The 23,112-nt window shown below is 44.8% G+C and overlaps 1 protein-coding gene across 2 annotated transcripts in view; it reads right to left on the bottom strand.

The window, feature by feature from the left end:
• LOC139753150 (uncharacterized) overlaps window positions 1-23,112 on the bottom strand; it is a 73,335-nt gene that overhangs the window by 23,697 nt on the left and 26,526 nt on the right. The window lies entirely within an intron of this gene.

The following is a 23,112-nucleotide window of genomic DNA, read 5'->3' as shown; positions in this document are numbered from 1 at the left end:
AGTTAACTCACTTCACAGTCTGCCGGGTCTTGCCTCCCAGGTCTGTTGCTTCTTGTCCACCAGATCAGCAGGTCCCACATGGTGTGACCTGGTCCTCGAGGGCCAGTCCTGACTTCGAGTGTCAGCTCGACCTCGACGTCTCGTCGCTGACGTCTGACGTTTTGTCACAAGACGAATATGCAAATCGCGTGATAAAAATAGAATGATTTTATAGATGAAGGAAAAGTGTAATTTCTCTCATGACTTGAATTGCGAGGATGAAGTGAATGCATGGTGATGTTTAGTGGTGATGCACGGTGCTGACGCATGGTGCTGACACATGGTGCTGAGGCATGGTGCTGAGGCATGGTGCTGACACATGGTGCTGAGGCATGGTGCTGACGCATGGTACTGACGCATGGTGCTGACGCATGGTACTGACGCATGGTGATTTTTGGTAGAGCACGAAATTGCTTCTGTTTCAAGAGTGAAATTTTTGGTTTCTGGAAATTATATCTTTTACAACACCGTAAAAATATATTTCAGTTTAGTATAGTCATCATTTCAGAGAAAAAAATGAATGAACAGAAACTCTGTATATTTGCAGTCGCTTATAAAAAGACGCGTTTAATGAGGACATTCCTCTAATGAAAAGAAAATAAAGAAGTTGAGGTCAAAGTTAAGTATCTCAAAGTCAAGATCTAATTCAAAATCAAACACCTTGTTCAGACAGGATACACAGGATGTTCAGTCAGAATGAAACAGTATCAATCATACAATGCCTAAAGGAACACGAAGGATCCCGGACGTGTTCGTGTGTTGAGGAGCAGCGTTGTCCAACCCTGACCCTATGATCCCGGGGTCAAGGGTCGAGGGGGTTGAACTCATGTGAAGCGATGGTCTGGCCGGGTTTGGAACCTTCTTTCCCAAAATCTTGAGGCAATACGTCACGGGAATGTCAACAGCTTCCTGGGGAAAACAAGACATCTGCTGGCGCGCCTCCAATGTGAGGATCACAAGTCAGACACTGCGCGGCTTGATGACGTTACTAAAGTTCAACGTCATTCGGAAAGATTCTCCAGCAATGTCCAGGTCGTACTGTGAACCGTCTCAGTGTTTTCAAGACGTTACGTCGAGTACGTAAGACGTGTGGAGACGCCTCTTGAAGATAACATGTAAACCCGACGATCTTACACAGGACATCATATTTACTTTACCTTCAAGAATTTTATTCTCGAGAGAAAAGGTATTCGATCCACAGTATGGCTGAAGAGGTGACCTAATACCGACCTTACTTGACTGTGACACAGACTGGGTCACACATCAAACAAACGTCAACACACGGGCAAGAGGTCAGGGCCATAGGGCAGGGTTAGGGGAGACAAGAAATACACTACTTTCTCCAGGGGACAGACAGACAGACAAGTCCCAGTACACCAGGGTAGGGCCTGGAGGCAGGCTCAACCAGTGGGATGCCATAACGTCAGGCGGGTCAGGCGTGAGTGATGAAGAATCAATGGTAATGACCCATCCTGACCCATGACCCCAAGAAGCTGTGGCCAGACCACGACCCCTGCCCTCCAGGAACACCAGATGACCCCAGACCCATAGGGGTAAAAGGTAACTGTTCACTACTGCAGGCCACCCTGAGCCCTGACCTCCAGGGGTTAGCGGGCAGTTCTTGACCCCCAGGGTCAACAAGCAACCTTAACCTATGAACCTTGGGGTCAACAGGGAACCTTCCTTCTCTTCCTCTTCCCTTACAACGCTTAACCTCAGAATACACCACCAGCATGTCACCAAACTTGAAGAAGGACGCATATAAACTGGAACGAATACAAAGAACAAGAACCAAAGTAACGCCATGGCTGAGACATATGCATTACAGAGAAAAATTTAGATATCTTAAAGTACTCTCTCTCTCTCTCTCTCTCTCTCTCTCTCTCTCTCTCTCTCTCTCTCTCTCTCTCTCTCCTTCAGAGAGAGAATATTCCCAGATGTAACCGAAGTTTTCACATTATCAAATAACTTGTCAAGATAAAATAGATGACATTTCTTCATATCAGATATTCATGGACCAGAAATAACGGCAGAGATGTAAGGCAGGAGACGAGACACTACGATGGGCGATGGTTCTCCAGCCTCAGAGTTGTAGAAGAACAAAATGATCTAACAACTGATGTTCTCTATAACTTTATACATGAACATCTCTGAACACAGGCAGACGAATACTTAAGTGACATTAATCATTACCATTAAGGAATCCGCTGAAGAGGAAAGAACACATATTCTTCATATATTATCCTGTCTCCATCTGTGTACATTAGGAACACAAGAAACTATCAACGTCTCCAGCAGATAATACTCTTACAGACCACCAGGTCTTCTGTTATCTGTCCTTCCCATCCGCCCTTCCCCTCCCTACCCTTCCCATGCCTCCTTCCTTTCCCTTCCCGTCGCATGGCGGAGGAAGCCAGGTCAAGAAAGGCCACCAGGGTTGTTCATTAGACAGTCCCAGGTAATTTACGTCTCGTCCCACATATAAACATGCTCTCTCTCTCTCTCTCTCTCTCTCTCTCTCTCTCTCTCTCTCTCTCTCTCTCTCTCTCTCTCAAGACGGCCCAGCTGGGAGGCCTGAGGACATGACCCGAGTGCCCGGTAAGGTTAACCGAGGTCAGGTCAATCCGAATTCAGTTTAAACGAAGCCAGTTTAACTGAAGCCGCGTTACCCAAACCTATTCTAACCGAAGCAAGATTACTGAAGTTCCCTTTACACTAAATTAGTTCAGATGGAAACAGTTCATCAGAAGGAAAGATACGGTCATTTCATCTGAAGACTGATATCCCATATCACTAGTTTGGAATGTACCATCACCCGAAGCCCATCAGGATGGCCCTGCAAAGCCTTAGTACCAAAAAATTGGTTTCATTTATGAAGCTTCAATACTCTGGTACATGAAGCAGACGAGCTCGTTAGAGGATGAATAGAACTTCGACACAATGGTTCAGTCATCAAAGGCTTCGCAGTAATTACCTGTTGTTAGAATTGTTATTAACTCTAACTGTAAGACTTTATTAAGCGTAAGTCTCTAAAGACTAGTTATGCTCTTCAGTCTCGCACGCAAGTCTCGGTATAAACCTGGTCGAAGCTGCTCCGAGCCTTGTGTCTCGACACAGGTCTCGGTGCATCGTCCCTCAGCTGTGTACCGGGACTTAGACAAGTTCCAAGATCTCCCCAAAATGTTGTCGTGTCCTTAGACTTCAGGAACTGAACTTCTCCCCTGGCGGCATGAAGGGGAACTGAAGCTCCCCTGTTGTGACAGAAGCAGGAACTAGAGCTGTTTATGTTCTGGCGTCCTTCACCTGGTGGCGTAAACGAGAACTAACCTTGTTTACGTTTCAGCATGCTCCCTCTAGCGCGACATCTTGTGCAGGGAGCTGGAAGTAATCACGTTATATTCTTGTATAATGAACCTCCAAACGCGGAACTGTGCTATACGCTGAACTGAGCTATGGCTGGACTAAGCTGTACATGGAGCTGTGCTATACGCTGAGCTGAGCTATGGCTGGACTAAGCTGTACATGGAGCTGTGCTATACGCTGAGCTGAGCTATGGCTGGACTAAGCTGTACATGGAGCTGTGCTATAGCAGTTTATATATCTATAATCCTTGGATTGTTGGACAACACGTGCTGTTTAATGAGGCGGGGGTCTGGCTGACAACATTCTACATACGGTTAAGATTTCTGTATATGGAGAAACTTCCGGTAGTAAGAAAGGCTTGTCAGGTATCAGGGGCAGGATACACGGACCACTGGAATTGTTTTCCTCACAGTTGAGCACAAAAAAAAAAAATTCCAGACTATGGCAGTTTTGATCTTACTTACCAGACGTGGTAAAAGTCGGTTAGATATCTACTAAGACAGTCACTATGATAGTTTTCCCCGGATAGTTAATTAGACATCTACTGGGAAGGTTAAATTGATATCTACTTGGAAGGTTGATTAGATTACTCCTGGGGAGGTAAATTAAACATCCTGTGGAAAGACTTAGACATCGAATGAAAAAGTTTAGATATCTCCTGGAAAGTCAACTAGACATCTCCTGGAAAGGCTTCCGTATCTACTGGTTATACTTTCTATATGATCACTCGTCTATATAGCTGACTTATGTATTCCATCTGTATCACACATATCTAGGATTTATAGAAGAGTAGCTTCCCTCGCTCACTGTAATCCAGTGGACGTGATGGAAAGGAACTACGTTTCCAGTGACCAGTTTTGTCAGGACTGGAAGCTCTGGATTGGTCACACTCCAGCCTGAGGCTTCGACTATTGTGTCATCACGAAGAAAGGTACTCCTCCTGTATTATAACTTAATCGTGTGATGCCTGCTTGGAGAGAGAGAGAGAGAGAGAGAGAGAGAGAGAGAGAGAGAGAGAGAGAGAGAGAGAGAGAGAGAGAGATCATGTCCTACCATACCTGCTTAGGTGGTCACCAGCAGGTCACGTGGTCCTGCCCTTCCATGGTTAACCGGCCGTTAATTTAGCCATTTAGGTCCCTGGCCTCCCTGTTATAACCCCCCCCCCAACACCAACTGATGGCGACGACATTTGCAACAACAACAGTGGTGGCGTGATCAACAACAGTGGTGGCGTGATCAACAACAGTGGTGGCGTGATCAACAACAGTGGTGGCGTGATCAACAACAGTGGTGGCGTGATCAACAACAGTGGTAGTAACATGATCAACAACAGTGGTAGTAACATGATCAACAACAGTGGTAGTAATATGATCAACAGCAGTGGTAGTAACATGATCAACAGCAGTGGTGGTAGTAACATGATCAACAGCAGTGGTAGTAACATGATCAACAACAGTGGTGGTAGTAACATGATCAACAACAGTGGTAGTAATATGATCAACAACAGTGGTAGTAACATGATCAACAGCAGTGGTGGTAGTAACGTGATCAACAACAGTGGTAGTAACATGATCAACAACAGTGGTGGTAGTAACATGATCAACAGCAGTGGTGGTAGTAACATGATCAACAACAGTGGTAGTAACATGATCAACAACAGTGGTAGTAACATGATCAACAGCAGTGGTAGTAACATGATCAACAACAGTGGTAGTAACATGATCAACAACAGTGGTAGTAACATGATCAACAACAGTGGTAGTAACATGATCAACAACAGTGGTAGCAACATGATCAACAGCAGTGGTAGTAACATGATCAACAACAGTGGTGGTAGTAACATGATCAACAACAGTGGTAGTAACATGATCAACAACAGTGGTAGTAACATGATCAACAACAGTGGTAGTAACATGATCAACAGCAGTGGTAGTAACAAGATCAACAGCAGTGGTGGTAGTAACATGATCAACAACAGTGGTAGTAACATGATCAACAGCAGTGGTAGTAACATGATCAACAGCAGTGGTAGTAACATGATCAACAACAGTGGTGGTAGTAACATGATCAACAGCAGTGGTGGTAGTAACATGATCAACAACAGTGGTAGTAACATGATCAACAGCAGTGGTAGTAACATGATCAACAACAGTGGTGGTAGTAACATGATCAACAACAGTGGTGGTAGTAACATGATCAACAACAGTGGTAGTAACATGATCAACAGCAGTGGTAGTAACATGATCAACAGCAGTGGTAGTAACATGATCAACAACAGTGGTGGTAGTAACATGATCAACAGCAGTGGTGGTAGTAACATGATCAACAACAGTGGTAGTAACATGATCAACAGCAGTGGTAGTAACATGATCAACAACAGTGGTAGTAACATGATCAACAACAGTGGTGGTAGTAACATGATCAACAACAGTGGTGGTAGTAACATGATCAACAACAGTGGTGGTAGTAACATGATCAACAACAGTGGTGGTAGTAACATGATCAACAGCAGTGGTGGTAGTAACATGATCAACAACAGTGGGTAGTAACATGATCAACAACAGTGGTAGTAACATGATCAACAGCAGTGGTAGTAACATGATCAACAACAGTGGTAGTAACATGATCAACATCAGTGGTGGTAGTAACATGATCAACAACAGTGGTAGTAACATGATCAACAACAGTGGTAGTAACATGATCAACATCAGTGGGTAGTAACATGATCAACAACAGTGGTAGTAACATGATCAACAACAGTGGTAGTAACGTGATCAACAGCAGTGGTAGTAACATGATCAACAACAGTGGTAGTAACATGATCAACAGCAGTGGTAGTAACATGATCAACAACAGTGGTAGCAACATGATCAACATCAGTGGTGGTAGTAACATGATCAACAACAGTGGTAGCAACATGATCAACATCAGTGGTGGTAGTAACATGATCAACAACAGTGGTAGTAACGTGATCAACAGCAGTGGTAGTAACATGATCAACAACAGTGGTAGTAACATGATCAACAACAGTGGTAGTAACATGATCAACAACAGTGGTAGTAACATGATCAACAACAGTGGTAGTAACATGATCAACAACAGTGGTAGCAACATGATCAACATCAGTGGTGGTAGTAACATGATCAACAACAGTGGTAGCAACATGATCAACATCAGTGGTGGTAGTAACATGATCAACAACAGTGGTAGTAACGTGATCAACAGCAGTGGTAGTAACATGATCAACAACAGTGGGTAGTAACATGATCAACAACAGTGGTAGTAAGGACCTGAATTACCCTGCAGGGCTCCTGAACCCTTAGTTACCTCGCCCCTACGCCTTCCTCCCTTCCCCTCCCTACCTCATGGTTAAGGGAGATGCCTCTCTCCCTCCCTGCCCAAGATTAGATTACGCCCCTCCAGCGTATATTTCCCTCACTTGGCGTAACTCCGTGAGGGGAATTTCCTTGCCAATCACTGACGGGATATCCCAGACGCTGGTTAACTCAAGATTTTTTTTGTCCAATAAAATGAAAATACACGAACAAAAAAATTACAGCAGCAGCAGGATTTTTTTTTCGTCTTAAATAAAAATTTTACTTTTCGTCAGTCGTGACCCCAGCTGGCAATTCATCATTGTCTTGTCGCTCACACGTTTTATTCAGGTTTTATTTTCATTCTGTCTATAACAAACAACGGAACAAGGCAACTGGGTAGTTGGGCAGACTAAAACTGGCTTCATTCGTGTCACTGTCCACAAGGGAGAGAACAGAAGAAATGGACACACAGATATAAGACAATAGACAGAGAGGAACAGACGGACACAGAGACAGGCAGACAGATATACAACCATAGAATTGTAAGCAATGTTCACATCTGCTACACACACACGGGCCGACCCTTAGAGAGGTCAGGTCAAAGGCTAAGCCATCATAGCTAAGAGTCGTACCGTCGTGCTCAAGGGTCGCACCGTCGTGCTCAAGGGTCGTACCGTCGTGCTCAAGGGTCGTACCGTCGTGCTCAAGGGTCGTATCGTCGTGCTCAAGGGTCGCAAGAACATATATTGGTATGCTAATTAGCCTGAAGATAAGGGATAATCAGCCTTGTGCCTTAGTGATACTTGCAACAAGAGTGTGTGAACACTAACTGAATATTCGTCACAGAATAACATTATAATGTGTCAGGTAATTTGTTCATGTATTTGACTTGGTTGAATCACTGGTGCTCTGGGAGAACTGCTAACGTCCCAGTCTGCTTCCGTGCGCCTGTGTTGGATGTGGCCTGCAGGTTGTCACTTGGGCTTCAGACTTCCCGACTGCCAGGGTCAGGTCAGGTCAGGCCATCAACGATCACGTTAGATCCACCGATCGAGTGACCTTAAAGACCGTGACCTCCTCCACGACCGGGCACAGGGCACGACACGCGTGGTGTACGGCAGCTGGGGAACTACATCCACGCAAGTCCTCAACCCAACTCTGATTTTTTCTCTTGTGGTTTTCGTTCATGCAAGTTGCCTTTTCTTCACTGCTACACTTGGCGTGTTTACATAAACCTACACCTTTGTACGTATATGGTCACCGGGACACTAAGTGTCATGATGTGTTGTCTGTCATGATGTGTTGTCTGTCATGATGTGTTGTCTGTCATGATGTGTTGCTGGTAACTCACTACACCACCAGCCAGCCTGACAGTTCCTACCACCACAACAGACAGGAGGTTCTCTGTAATGATGTTCATGACAGACGTCCCTCACTTATGACTCTCCAGATATAAACTTTTTTTTTTTTTTTTTGCTTTGTCGCTGTCTCCCGCGTCTGCGAGGTAGCGCAAGGAAACAGACGAAAGAAATGGCCCAACCCACCCCCATACACATGTATATACATACGTCCACACACGCAAATATACATACCTACACAGCTTTCCATGGTTTACCCCAGACGCTTCACATGCCCTGATTCAATCCACTGACAGCACGTCAACCCCGGTATACCACATCGATCCAATTCACTCTACTCCTTGCCCTCCTTTCACCCTCCTGCATGTTCAGGCCCCGATCACACAAAATCTTTTTCACTCCATCTTTCCACCTCCAATTTGGTCTCCCACTTCTCCTCGTTCCCTTCACCTCCGACACATATATCCTCTTGGTCAATCTTTCCTCACTCATTCTCTCCATGTGCCCAAACCATTTCAAAACACCCTCTTCTGCTCTCTCAACCACGCTCTTTTTATTTCCACATATCTCTCTTACCCTTACGTTACTTACTCGATCAAACCACCTCACACCACACATTGTCCTCAAACATCTCATTTCCAGCACATTCATCCTCCTGCGCACAACTCTATCCATAGCCCACGCCTCGCAACCATACAACATTGTTGGAACCACTATTCCTTCAAACACTAACTAAAATAAAAGCATATACGTCTCTCTCTCTCTCTCTCTCTCTCTCTCTCTCTCTCTCTCTCTCTCTCTCTCTCTCTCTCTCTCTCTCTCTCTCTCTCTCTGCTCGTGGTACAACCTCACGTATGGCGTCTTATATGTGATGAGGTGTAAGGTTGTCGTATAGGATCATGTTGGTTGCGTTACTGAGACCAGCTAACTATGAGCAAAAATCATCAGATCTTTCATATATTCTTCTACAGTTCCGTACGACACAAGATGGATCACATACGCGTCGAATTCAACAACCTTTGTGTATCTGGTCACCACACACACCCTTGCCTCAGCACACGACGTTCAGAGGAAATCCAATACCGTGCCAGGACACCTCAGTAATACCGTGCCAGGACACCTCAGTAATACCGTGCCAGGACACCTCAGTAATACCGTGCCAGGACACCTCAGTAATACCGTGCCAGGACACCTCAGTAATACCGTGCCAGGACACCTCAGTAATACCGTGCCAGGACACCTCAGTAATACCGTGCCAGGACACCTCAGTAATACCGTGCCAGGACACCTCAGCAATACCGTGCCAGGACACCTCAGTAATACCGTGCCAGGACACCTCAGCAATACCGTGCCAGGACACCTCAGCAATACCGTGCCAGGACACCTCAGTAATACCGTGCCAGGACACCTCAGTAATACCGTGCCAGGACACCTCAGTAATACCGTGCCAGGACACCTCAGCAATACCGTGCCAGGACACCTCAGCAATACCGTGCCAGGACACCTCATCAATACCGTGCCAGGACACCTCAGTAATACCGTGCCAAGACACCTCAGCAATACCGTGCCAGGACACCTCAGCAATACCGTGCCAGGACACCTCAGCAATACCGTGCCAGGACACCTCAGTAATACCGTGCCAGGACACCTCAGCAATACCGTGCCAGGACACCTCAGTAATACTTCCACAATATACACGACACAGGGAGAACACAGCCTCGCTGAGAGAGCCTGAGTGCACCAGGTGATGGAGCAGAGTGGCTGTACTCAGCCTTATGGCCTCCCCCACCAGGAATATGGGGCCTGCTTGATGGCCAGTCCAGGAGAGAGAGAGAGAGAGAGAGAGAGAGAGAGAGAGAGAGAGAGAGAGAGAGAGAGAGAGAGAGAGAGATCACAGCAGTACGTTCTTGAGCATGGCTGAATATTTCAGTAGTGGTTGCAGGTCAATGTGAGCGAACTCGCATCTTTGTCCAAGGTTAGGTCGCTCCTGACGTGGTCAGGTCAGTGGTATCAGCTCCTCCTCCTCATCACCCGACGCCCACACCACACTTGAACGCCACGCAGACACATGTTTCTTCATCAAGAAATACCAGGCATACATTGTTAATGAATTCCAAGATACCTCGATAACTTATCAACAAACTCTACAATCTTGCTTCTTGTTGTTAACCCAAAGTATGAGTTTTGTGATTCGCTCAAAATAACCTCTGTCTTCCTGCCATGATTTATGAGTCATGAAAACAAACATAAGAACATTTGAGTCACTATATCGACCTCGACGGGTCAGACCCGTGTGACCTGGTGTGACCTACGGGTGCGACTAATGACCTCACCGGGTCGATCCGGCCCCTGACCTCCCCAGGTAGGAGCTGCATCGCTCACCATGACCTGTATATGACCCGATGATTCATATCAACAAAAAACATCTTGTCTTATAAACAAACTTACCTTAAACCTGAACACAACAAACCATCTCACACTTCACACAATAATATCCTGAAGTGTTAAAACTTGTGCTAAATTGAACTATACAATATATTAACATTCTTCTTTTCCATTTCTCCTACAGCAACATGTCCTTCCATCCCCCCTACACCCCCCCCCCCCCCCTCTCGCCGCACACCAACGATCGTCGTTTAAATCGCCCAGTTAAATACCCGTGAGAAGTCGGGACTTAAAACCATCATTCCCATGCACACGACACTGCCTGAGCCAGCCCCCCCCACCCCTACCACCACCACCACCCAGGGTCGTCCAGCAGCAGACGACCCTGGTCGTTCTTAAACAGGACAGAGGTTTCGTGTTGAGAGTTCGTTAACCATGATATGTACAACAAATTCGTATGATTAACATAGACAGACAGACAGACAGAGCTAAGTACTAGAAGTCATTAAGTTAGCGTTGTAACCAAGGTTAAACACAGGCCCTCCTGAAGAGAAATCATGAAAACCACATTTATCATGAAGTGTAGACAGGTCATGAGGTGTAGACAGGTCATGAGGTGTAGACAGGTCATGAGGTGTATCTACCTCATGGAAACGATGCTTCAGTGTATTTTGAGCGTTGATGAAAAAGTGAGTCACAAAGTGAAGGTGAATAATAACCCAATATAATGTGTTGTGTAGTAATACTGCAAAGATGTATTAATGTATTTTGGGTTGTATTCATTAACTTAATTATGTAGGAATTACTGTAAGGGGCTGTAATGATGACGATATAGATATGTGCTGAACATATTGATAATGTGAACTTTAATACAGACGTAATAACAGATCTGGAGCGCTTATGAACAAATGTCTACATCAACCAGATGGAAGTACGAATATATTTCAGGGAAGGGAGAGAGGAAAGAACAGAAATATTTCATATTATTCGATATTTTTCTACTGTTCCAGTATTTTCCAGTATTTCAAGAGCTTCAGTTTTGTTTCAGTAAGAGCTGGTTAGTGTCTGGTTGTACCCGGTTCACTTCGGTTTCCTACTGGTTTCTATCCTTCGGACCCCCCCCCCCCCCCTCTCTCTCTCTCTCTCTCTCTCTCTCTCTCTCTCTCTCTCTCTCTCTCCAGTCAGGGAGTTAGCCTAGGAGTACAAGCCCCCCTCCCCCCAAGGCTCACGTGGGAGAGAGGGTTGGGACAGACAGACACACAGACATACACTTAAACAGTCAGACATACTTGGAATAAATGGCTGATGTTTGCACACCAGATGAATGGAACTTCGTATCAAGAAATTAGAGAGAGAGAGAGAGAGAGAGAGAGAGAGAGAGAGAGAGAGAGAGAGAGAGAGAGAGAGAGAGAGAGAGAGAGAGAGAGTCCGTCCTGGGAAAACAACAATGAGGCCGACTTCCTCCTTGCGTCAACACACCCATGGTCGTGTTCTGTTGACTCAACACAATTTGTTTTCATTCAAGTGGGTACATCGCCGTCCTGCTCTCCCTCCTCTCATGTCTCCTTTACTTCCATTTCCTTGTCTCTTTCGCACTCAACACACCTTGAGTAGCCTTATTATATGTCCGCTTGTCCTCAGTATTCTACATCCATACTAACAACAGAGTATCGAAAATATTCAGCACATAACAAAAAGTTACTAACAAGTGTTGACAGGGAAATGAATTTTCTTTGGTAACTCTGAGCTCGATATGTACTTAATGCCTACCATCACAGCCAAGTATCACTAACGGGGTAATTATTGGGAATGATATTTACATTTGCCTTCTAATTCGTTTGTCGTACCTTTCTATTGAACTTCTGACGCTTTCTCTTGTGTTCTTCCCAATCCCACGCACACCTTCCCAGCAGATACCATCTATACATCTCTCTTTTCTCTGTCACCAACAATTCAACTTCCTATTTAGATTTGAATATTTCATCTACTGATGATCTTAAAGATGCTCTCTTACAAAATACATATATAAACGTCTCGTGGTATTACAAAGTTATGAATATTTCCTCGTGATCTCACAAAGCTACACACATCTTATGGCCTTACAATGGTAAGACCATCCCTCATGCAGCTTACATCTTGGACAATACGCACGGATAATTGCACCATACGCAAGGGCATGTAGACCAAACTGTTACCTGTTATACGATTATTCTTCTGTATATTTTTTTTCGGCCATTTTTCAGTGTGCTTTATGACTGGTAAGAATTCCAGGGCATTTGACGACGTTTGCATATGACAGCCATGTCTTGTACTCGAATCCGGGTCCAGCATAGTGCCGACCCACTACCAAAGACCACGCATCCACGGAAGCCTGACTTTCTCTTCTTTCTAACTATGGGTTGGGCTGGTAACAATGCCTATCGCCAGATGAATGCTTGTTAGAGGACGGCGATTAGAGTGAGAGAGAGAGAGAGAGAGAGAGAGAGAGAGAGAGAGAGAGAGAGAGAGAGAGAGAGAGAGAGAGAGAGAGAGAGGTAAAGTAGCTCTCAGGATAGAGCAAGAAGGACATGGGTTCAGACGTGTGGCAACGTCGCGTCTCTGAACCAATTTCCAAGAATTCGAGACGTCCCGTAAAAACGACCCCCCCCCCCTTCCCCCAGGGGAGTAGAGCACCTGGACCCGAAGCCGTGCACTTGCACCCTATTAATCTGGCAGAAGTAGGTTCCAGGCCTGTGATAGCGACGTTTATCTGATGGTGGAAATCTAAAATATCTCCAAGTGTGTGGCAGGCTCGCGCGGGATCACATTTCCGAAACTTTATCGAAGAATCTCAGAAAAACATTTCGAGATTTTCGATTTTGTTTGTGTTTATCCGCCCAGAGGCCCCCCCCCCCCCTGCCCACCACTGTCACCCACAATACATATTTCTCTACCATCCATATACGAACATGTTGTTAACCCAACCTGTATTATGTATAACTATAACCAGTGTATGTATACCTTGTATGTGTCACGTATGGTATGTGTTCTGGCTACATAACCTTGGCTGTTGACTGCTAATACATACAACATAACTACAACTGTAATGTATGCCACGCCCCCTACAGTTGTTGTGAGGCGTTGTAGATATGATGTTAACCAACCATCTCTCTCTCTCTCTCTCTCTCTCTCTCTCTCTCTCTCTCTCTCTCACACACACACACACACACACACACACACACACACACACACACACACACACACACACACACACAGAAACCATGAGGTGATGTAAATAAAGGTTTAAATCAGTCCAACGAGATCCCTTTATTTTTTTTTTCTCTCTAGATTACGAAATCTCTTCCAACGGCCACCCGCCCTAGCCGAGCATCTCCCCACAGCGGCCACTCTGATGTAGACCAAAGCTGTGTAAACGTGGAATTTAGAAGGAAGTTTTCAATAGCAGCCAACACGATATAGAAAGTTTAGAAAGTTTCTATATTACAAACCTTACGAATGAATCGGTAACACCACTTCCTAGCACTGTCTTCAACCTACAGCATTTAACTCTATCACTTGTATAACATTGTCTAAACACCCACGTACAAGGCAGTTCTCAACACCACGTACGTACAGGGCAGTTCTCAACACCCACGTACAGGACACTTCTTAACACCCACGTACAAGGCAGTTCTCAACACCCACGTACAAGGCAGTTCTCAACACCCACGTACAGGACACTTCTTAACACCCACGTACAAGGTAGTTCTATGTTAAGCAAACGTAACAGTAGGAATACAGACATGTTTGCCACTGGAAGATACTAAAACAGCTTAATGTTAGTGCAAACACGATGATTACTGGTAACTAGTGGAGCAACAGAGTATGTAATTAATAAAGGTTATAATTATTTTGTTAATCAGTAATTATATATATATATATATATATATATATATATATATATATATATATATATATATATATATATATATATATATGAACAGCATGTATTAACAGCAATATATAAAACACACACATTACGGCACACAGCCTCGCTCTGTGTTGAGCAGACCAACAGTTTCCAGTGGTAAGATCACGCTCTACTGACCTCCACAGAGGCCAAACCGTGACGTCATGCTCCAGTGACCTCTACATACACACACACACACACACACACACACACTGACGCTTCCTGTATGATACGCCGCCACTGTAGTGAACTGTACCAGCGGTACACAGGTACACCAAACATGCGGTACAGTGGAACGATCTCATAATAAAACTTTCCCATGATTTAGAAACAAACTACCATAATGAGGTGGTAAGCATAATGGTCATCATCTTCAGATAAATCGTCATTACTTCCAAGATATTATAAATACAAGAACAACAACAGTTGTGATACAATGTCAGCATATGACCCCTGACATTGCATGTATCAACACTCCTACAAGCCTTTGTTATAACAACACCTCGACACAAACCATATAACTACCACCATACACGAACAATCTTCCTTTGTCGTGTCTCTAACAAACCCTGTACTTAATTCTCACTATCTCTCATTATCTCTCGCTGGTATCTCCCACTGTTGTTATGTCAGAACTTATCGTACAAAAGATCCATGTGTAATCTCATCTCTCCCTTTCTCATTTTATAATTTTTTTTGTCAAAATGAGAAATTATCATTGTAAGAAATGAGATTTTTACCTATATTTTCTTATGATTCAACAACGTCATAAAGGTCAGGTCAGACAAAGGCCTGGCTATCATACCCAAGGGTCGTACAGTCGTGCTCAAGGGTCGTACACAGCAGAACACGAGGGCACGAACATTACGCCATCAATGTACTTCACTCCGGAATGTAATACAGACTCAGTGTTGACACACGTCAGTATACGACATTTGACCAGTGACCTGCATCCTGGGGCGACGATGAGACATTACCTGACCCAGACGTCAGAATCCTACAGGACCCCACGCAGGTGGATCCTACAGGACCCCACGCAGGTGGATCCTACAGGACACCACGCAGGTGGAGCCTATAGGACACCATCCCGGGGATCTGTGGTCTGACGCGCAGGATATTATTTGTCTTGGGTTCGGTCCTTGTGAGTGTACGTGTAAGTGATACGTTTGTCTCTATGTACTTATTATATATATATATATATATATATATATATATATATATATATATATATATATACTCATTCATTCATCTATCTATTTACTTATTCACGTATGCATGAGTGTAAACTCAAATATATTGCGTTGTTGGATTAATTGGCAGCATATACCAGGCCAGGGGAGGGGAAGGGAGGGTCAGAAAATGAAACACGTTCCAGTTATGATGGTACACCTAGCCCCCCCCCCCCCAGGTACACACAGCCACTCCCAGTACACCCAGCCGACCGTACTACACCCAGGCACCTATCAATATACTAGACACCTCCAACTACACCCAGTAGACCAACAATCTTCCCATCCCAAAATTTTAGTCAGAGCCTCCCATGTTGACCCCACGACGAACGTGTATACATGGGAGGGAGGGAGGGAGGGAGGGAGGGAGGGAGGGAGGGAGGGGGAGGGGAAGGAGGGAGGGAGGGAGGGAGGGAGGGAGGGGGAGGGGAAGGAGGGAGGGAGGGAGGAGGGAGGGAGGGAGAGGATATATGAAATACAACACAGTTGTAGAACAGAAGAGGACACGTTGGTAAACAACTGTTGTACACATCACCAACAGGTCAGGTGAAAGGTCATGCCATCATGTCAAAGGGTCGTACCGTCGTGATCAAAGGGTCGTACCGTCGTGATCAAAGGGTCGTACCGTCCTGATGGCCGGGGGAATCAAGAAGTTAACGACCCATCACGTCAGAACCAGCCATCAAACCCTGTGTCATGAGGTCTGACTCACGACGCTACGACCCCAACACAACCTGACACAGTTTGATTCTAAACCAAACAACAACAAACTGTTTGTCAAACAACAGCAAACTGTTTACTTCCTCGGGGACAACGAGTCACTCATAAAATCTACAATTTCACCACAAAATAAGTATATCAGATATTTTGTAATTAATCAAAGTACTTATTCTTCATCACATTAATGATTGAAACTCACTAAGCATAAAACCTGATACATCTTCAGGTAATGAATGACATACATTGCTCATAATGTTTCTCTGCTCACAGAAGAATGCTCAAAAACCTTTTGTTTCACTGTTGAACAAGTTCATAAAACAAGAGCTTCGTGTTAGTGGAAAATATTTCATTACACAGAAGATTGTGGAAAAATTATATTTCCGTAAGCAAAGCCCGCTTCATACAGAGAGAAAGAGAGAGAGAGAGAGAGAGAGAGAGAGAGAGAGAGAGAGAGAGAGAGAGAGAGAGAGAGAGAGTCAATATATGGTAAATTATTCACTTGATGCTTGAAAGAAAATGAATTAGTTCAACAGAACGGAAATCTGAACATGTACCGAGCATATGTGAACTTCATTACTGTTACAAAATTGAACAGGACACCTCCTCTTATTCTGGTAAAGATAACATCTTACTAAAGATAACATCATATCATACTAAAGATAATATCATATCTTTCTAAAGATAACATTGCATTCTAATAAAGACAAAATTATACTTCGGTAAAGATAACATTATATTATCCCACGAGCCTATGTAGAGTCAACATAGTGTTATAATAACACGGCGCAGTATGACCCACCTCATGGCTTTTGTTTTGAAAAATATCGTTGTATGATAAGGTCGAAATGATGACCCATACTGTCAACAACCTGATCCTTATACCAAAGCCTGGTGCGATACGTTATATATATATATATATATATATATATATATATATATATATATATATATATATATATATATATATATATATATATATTCATTTCACTACCTTACCACACTGTCCCTTGTCTTCTTTTTTTTCTACTGCTATTTATGTATTATTATTGTGGTCATTATCTAGTGCCAGGCTACCAGGAGGACGTCTGTACTAAATTGGAGCCTTTGACACAGGAAAGAACACCTTGCTTAGCAAGACCAGAGAGACTGATACATTTAGATATAGATACACATGAAGCCAGTTAACAGCTCCGTTACAAAGACGGGGAGCTTAATAAGGAGTGGGGAGGAAGCAACAACAATAGTGGGGAGTGTAGCAAGGAGCGGGGAGAGGGTGACAGATGGGGAGTAATATGTCGTGTTTATGACCCCTCCCCCCCCAGGCGAGATGAATGTACACCTCTCTCTCTCTCTCTCTCTCTCTCTCTCTCTCTCTCTCTCTCTCTCTCTCTCTCTCTCTCTCTCTCTCTCTCTCTCTCTCTCTCACGAATCCGTCCATCCAATCATCACCTCGGGACACTGAGTGATTAGATCCAATCCAGCAACGTCCAGGATAAACCGTGTTGAGAAGAATGAAATTTTGTCCACAAAGTTTCGAAAGGTTTTCCTGTGTGCGTCCTGCTCTCGCTCGACCAATACGAACAGACGAATTGTAGACATTCTTGCGCAGTTACACAAAGGGATCCAGTCATTCTCCGGTCGGCCAATAGGGGAAGGGATCTGGGAAAGACTGCCACCTGGTCAACCAACAGGAAGGGAGGGTCATTCTTTTCGACGACCAATAGGATTACAGTTTACTGAAGCTACCATCTACTGATGAACCAATGGGAGAGAGATGTCGTCAATGCACATCCATCGCACTTTCTACCCATCAACTGGACACATCAACTGAAAATAAATAAAGAAAATAAGGAAGTCTGTTGACGTTGCTTCTCTGCTTACACATCACTGAGGAATTCAAAGGCAACAGACAATCTACACTAATATTTACTGGTCAACAGCACATACAGGTCAACAGTACACACAGGTCAACAGTACATACAAGTCAACAGTACATACAGGTCAACAGTACATACAAGTCAACAGTACATACAGGTCAACAGTACATACAAGTCAACAGTACATACAGGTCAACAGTACATACAAGTCAACAGTACATACAGGTCAACAGCACATACAGGTCAACAGTACATACAGGTCAACAGTACATACAAGTCAACAGTACATACAGGTCAACAGTACATACAAGTCAACAGTACACACAGGTCAACAGCACATACAGGTCAACAGTACATACAGGTCAACAGTACATACAAGTCAACAGTACATACAGGTCAACAGTACATACAGGTCAACAGTACATACAGGTCAACAGTACATACAGGTCAACAGTACATACAGGTCAACAGTACATACAGGTCAACAGCACATACAGGTCAGCAGTACATACAGGTCAACAGTACATACAAGTCAACAGTACATACAGGTCAACAGTACATACAGGTCAACAGTACATACAGGTCAACAGTACATACAGGTCAACAGTACATACAGGTCAACAGTGCATACAGGTCAACAGATACAAATACGGGTAATGAGGGAATCTCGCTCAAGTGTCATCTTGCGCTTGTTGACTCGTCCTCAAGCTGAAGCAAACACTCAGAGATAAACGAACAAACAAACAAGCAGGCAAACAATAACAGGAGAGTGGATGTGGGGTGTGTACTTCCCCCATCCGGGGTCACAAGTCCTCTGGTGACCTGATGCACACCCTCCAGCCTGACCTCACTTCCTCTATTCGTCCCTCGTCCGTCTGAGCGTGTGTTCGTCCAGCCGTAGATCCATGGTCGCCAAGGACGAGAGAACAGCTAAGCGAATACGCCCAGCGAACCCGACACAGACACACACACACACGTGCACAGACGCAACAGACGAGTGTGACACAGAAAAACAGACACAAGAAACAGGCCGGAGCACAGACCATCGTCTGACGAAATCATAAATCGTCCATCGGTGGCCATGATGATAGGACACGACCCCAGCACAGCATGACCCCAGCACAGCATGACCCCAGCACAGCATGACCCGAGCATAACACGACCCCAGCACATTACGACCCCATCACATTACGATCCCATCAGAACACGACCGCAGCACAACCCGACCCCAGCACAGCACGACTCCACTTCCTTCTGTACAAAACTGAAATATTCTCATAATTACAGAATATTGTAAGATAACGTGAAGATAACATCTCTCGTGTGAGCTGATAACCTCTTTACGTTTTCTTATACACAGTATCGAGCGTCCAGGACGTGAGGTGATAGGAAGGTGTTAAGGAGGTTGACGGACGGCAGTGCCATGGTGGACAGTGCCATGGTCGACAGTGCCACAGCTTGGCCTCTATCCCCGGGTACGTCGGCAACTGACGTCACTCCAGCTGTGGGCCCGACAGGTCGTGTTCATAAGGTCAGGGTCGTGTCTGGTAGTCGTTTAGGTCGGCTCCTGGTCGTGCTGGAGACGTATCATAAGTATGGAGTGTGTCGTCTTGTGTCACATAATATCGTACGGCACTTCGCGCCCGAGTTCAAGTGCCACTTGAGTGGAGGTCTGGCGGGCCCTCCACCAGGGTCAACTTCACCTGCAGCTCCACCGTCGCTTCCCCTGAAGGCTTGTGACCTTGGAGGCCTGACACTATATTGACCTCAGTGACCTTGTGGCTTTGACCTCTCGCTCTGGGCTATGACGTCTTCAGAGAAGTTTTCACTTCAATATATTTTGTTTCTGCGTTTTTTATCATTTCTCACAACACAACTATTGTTATTGTTAATGTAATTTGTTCTTGATGTTCTTGTCATATATATATATATATATATATATATATATATATATATATATATATATATATATATATATATATATATATATATATATATATATTATGTGTGTGTGTGTGTGTGTGTGTGTGTGTGTGTGTGTGTTTGTGCGTGTGTGTGTGTGTGTGTGTGTGTGTTTGTGAGTGTGTGTGTGTGTGTGTGTGCAAAGAAAGAGAACAAAATAAATATATGACTGAATAAAGACAGACATATAGCTAGACATAGATATACAGAAAGAAAAGAATACAAAGAGAAAGAAATGAAGAAAGGCAAAGGAAGAATGAAATAAAGTGAACGTGCGAAAGGAAGAAGAAACAAAGATTGATGAAAAGAAAAAGGAAGAAACGAAAGAAGAAATGAATGAATGAATGAAAGAAAAAAAGAAAGAGACGCTGAGAACTTGTTGGCTATTACCTTCATGAAATTCATGACTGACGCCAGCAACCTGAATATATTAGCTCTCTCTCTCTCTCTCTCTCTCTCTCTCTCTCTCTCTCTCTCTCTCTCTCTCTCTCTCTCTCTCTCTTCTGTTACGCTTTCCGAATCAAAACATTCACTCAGTCTTTCTGCTCTCCATTACCTTCACCCTGAACGACACTCAGAGCGTCCACTCAGACGTCCACTCAGACGTCCACTCAGAACGTCCACTCAGACGTCCACTCAGACGTCCACTCAGAACGTCCACTCAGAGCGTCCACGCAAAGCGTCCACTCAGAACGTCCACTCAGAGCGTCCACTCAAAGCGTCCACTCAGAACGTCCACTCAGAGCGTCCACTCAAAGCGTCCACTCAGAACGTCCACTCAGAGAAGGACGACCATTCATACGCCTCCGAACCACACACATCACTTAGCTTGTCGGATCGCTTACTTATCCAAACCTCTTGTAATACTTAAGACGACCACTCACACCTTTCCAGGCACTCAGAACAACCACTCAGAGCTTTCCTCGCCTGTTGTATGCCATGCCAGAGATGGGATCCTGGACGCTCAAAGGCAAGCAGACAAGACTCATAAAAAGCCTTCAGCTATTTTGGTCCTTCGACAGCTGTGGAGCTGCTGGCCCAGCCACGGGAAGGAGAGAGCCTACAGCAAGACAAACAGACAGACAAACAAACAGAGAGAACAGACAGAAACAGACAGACAAACAGACAAACAGTGGTCAAGTTGAACCAATCAAGAGTTACAAAGATTTGTAGGAGAGAGAGAGAGAGAGAGAGAGAGAGAGAGAGAGAGAGAGAGAGAGAGAGAGAGAGAGAGAGATAACCAGTAAGTACCAGTGACGAGACCTCACCATGCAGCAGGCTGGCTGCACCAGACACAGAGCACATAACCAGGAGCAACTCGTCCGCTTGTGGTGGTGATTGTGACCTACGACACACACACTTCGGGTCGTACTATTTCCAGTCTAACAACAGACCGTAAATATCATCTAGTCTGTCTTTAAACACGTCTTTTGTTCTGGCAATTCCAACAATAGAGAGGACAGAGGCAGCTTTTCCAACGTTTTTATGATCATTAATAGAGACATATTTCCCCTGTGGGTATGAGACCTCGTTGCTCTAGCCACCAACCGATCTCAGCTATAGCGTGTGTGTGTGTGTGTGTGTGTGTGTGTGTGTGTGTGTGTGTGTGTGTGTGTGTGTGTGTGTGTGGACGTATAACAATATCTCGATTTATATTGGAAACTATTCAAGATTTCTGAAGAGTTTTATTGAGTCAGTTTGAGACGTCTGCGTCTGGGTGTGAGTTCCCTGACCCTCTCATGAAAGTATGACAAGGACAGAGAGAGAGAGAGAGAGAGAGAGAGAGAGAGAGAGAGAGAGAGAGAGAGAGAGAGAGAGAGAGAGAGAGAGAGAGAGAGAGAAAAGTATCAGGGACATCTTATGTGAATACGACTCTCTAGATCTATGGACTCATCATCGGTAAGAGAGAGAGAGAGAGAGAGAGAGAGAGAGAGAGAGAGAGAGAGAGAGAGAGAGAGAGAGAGAGAGAAGTATCAGGGACATCTTATGTGAATACGACTCTCTAGATCTATGGACTCATCATCGGTAAGAGAGAGAGAGAGAGAGAGAGAGAGAGAGAGAGAGAGAGAGAGAGAGAGAAGTATCAGGGACATCTTATGTGAATACGACTCTCTAGATCTATGGACTCATCATCGGTAAGAGAGAGAGAGAGAGAGAGAGAGAGAGAGAGAGAGAGAGAGAGAGAGAGAGAGAGAGAGAGAGAGAGAGAGAGAGAGAGGGAGGAGGAGGCAGGTAAGGATAGATCGTCCAACAGATAACAGGAAAGCCGGCAATGGGCCAAGGTAATACAGTGTCTTAAGCTTTTGACTGCAAGGTCGTAGAACCAGTTGCTCTCTCTCTCTCTCTCTCTCTCTCTCTCTCTCTCTCTCTCTCTCTCTCTCTCTCTCTCTCTCTCTCTCTCCAGGTACATGGGTGGGTCTAAGTAGGGTCATGTACCGTACGTGGAGGGAGGGATCCTATCTACCCCATCGTAACATTTCCCATGATGATAATAATCTTTAATAATCGATATCTCCCACGGTAATTATTTGCACACACACACACACACACACACACACACACACTCACACACACACACACACACACACACACACACACACTCACACACACACACACACACACACACACACACACACACACACACACACACACACACACACACACACACACACACACACACACAAACATGGTAAGTAATAGCAAAGGCTCACACGCTACTTTCACACGTTTTCTTCTTTCTCATCTTTCATATTCCAACCTCTGTTGAGTCAAGACCACCCACACCAGGCCAGGGAGTCAGGTACCTCCACACCTGGCCAGGGAGTCAGGTACCTCCACACCTGGCCAGGGAGTCAGGTCCCTCCACACCTGGCCAGGGAGTCAGGTCCCTCCACACCTGGCCAGGGAGTCAGG

This window comes from Panulirus ornatus, chromosome 14 (assembly GCF_036320965.1).
Source record: "Panulirus ornatus isolate Po-2019 chromosome 14, ASM3632096v1, whole genome shotgun sequence".
NCBI lineage: Eukaryota > Metazoa > Arthropoda > Malacostraca > Decapoda > Palinuridae > Panulirus > Panulirus ornatus.
This window is presented reverse-complemented; position numbering and strand designations above follow the sequence as displayed.